The sequence below is a fragment of the Cyprinodon variegatus genome, unplaced genomic scaffold (assembly GCF_000732505.1).
Source record: "Cyprinodon variegatus isolate N-32 unplaced genomic scaffold, C_variegatus-1.0 Scaffold1477, whole genome shotgun sequence".
NCBI classification, from domain to species: domain Eukaryota; kingdom Metazoa; phylum Chordata; class Actinopteri; order Cyprinodontiformes; family Cyprinodontidae; genus Cyprinodon; species Cyprinodon variegatus.
In genome coordinates, this window is record NW_015151930.1 from 4,694 (window position 1) to 6,213 (window position 1,520).

Genomic DNA, 1,520 nt, shown 5'->3' on the forward strand with positions numbered 1-1,520 from the left:
TTTTCCTTAGTATCGGTATCGAGTTGAAAAGTTTAGTATCGTGACAACCCTAGCTGTTTCACAGGGTAGAGAAACTGTAGCCCCTAAACAGTCCAGCTCCAACTATTGACCACTCTGAGTCTCATAAATCTGCCTTTTAAAATGTGCTGTGATGATAAAATGTAACTTCAAAAGAAATCATAATAGAATACATAACTGGTTCTTTAAAAAAAAAAAAAATTTCCAAGCAGACAGATGTTTTCATAATCCCTCAGTGAACAGCTCTAGATGTCAGAATGATCTGGAGCTTGTACCATGATCTACATATTATCGTCACTTTCCTAAAAAGGCTCCTGAAGGACTATCAAAAGGTTAGAGGGGGAGTGTGTAAGATTTACCGCCATCCAGTGCAATGGAGGCGACATCAACCTCTGTCAATTTTGTCGAATCAACTAAAATAGAAAATGAAACATGTGGAACATTTTTCTGAATACAGCGCTAAAAGTAGCCTTTATGTCTGATATAACAAGCCAAAACAACTATGCTTGCATTTAATAAACATGGTGCAGTACTGGAAAGAGTTTCAGATGGACAAAAGAGCCAAACAATAAAGCTCATTTACTACATCCTAATTAACTTTTGTTACTCTCCGTTGTTCCCTTTTCTGAGTTCAGTCGCAGTGACGATATCATCAACGTGAACCCATCGCGATGGTGTCACCAGACAAACTGCAGCAATGGGGTGACAGCTTGCCAACGTGGGGTCAGACCCAGCTTTTCTGCCAAATGGTGAAAGGAACCAAATGCAGATTGTTAGCAGGTCAACCCGGGTTTGAAAAAAAATCTGTTAACCCAGGAAAGCAGCTTTATATTGAAATACCTTACCTGTCCAGCAGAAAGCCTGCAACCTCATAATCAATTTTAAAGCCCCACTCCCTCATGAATTGTCTTCATCTGGTAAAAGCTGAGCCAACAATGTTTTCTCTCATTTAACACCTCCTTTTCATTTTCTTTGGTTATTTATTTTGCCTCTTCCTGGACATGTCATGAGAACATGAGGCCTCACAGCAACAATGTAGAAAAAGAGTCTAAACTCAAATCACATTCAAGCAGAATGTAGTGTATGAGAAAAGCAACAAATCCCACATTAATATTTCTTCCCCAGCTTTGTCTCCACTGCTCTGTTTGTCCGGATTGCTCCTCATCAACAGGCCGGTGAGCTCAGCTGTCACTCTGCTACTGACAGCTAAAAGAGTGGAACCAAGTTGCCCAAATCAAAGCATTTAATGCGCCTATATTCACCAGTGGGTTAGAAAGTTGACCACTTGGGTTTCAGAGCCTGACTTCAAAGCCTCCAATTTTCCTGGACTCTCCTCATTAGCTTTAAAATGCACAACACAACTACTTCCTTCAATGCTTCATCTATCTCATAATGAAAGTTTAAACGGTGTCTGGTGCCTTCGGCTGTTCTGGAAATAATTTGTAGATAGAAAGAGGCAATAAAAGAAAAAATGGACACAACTCAAGCAGTACTAATAATTT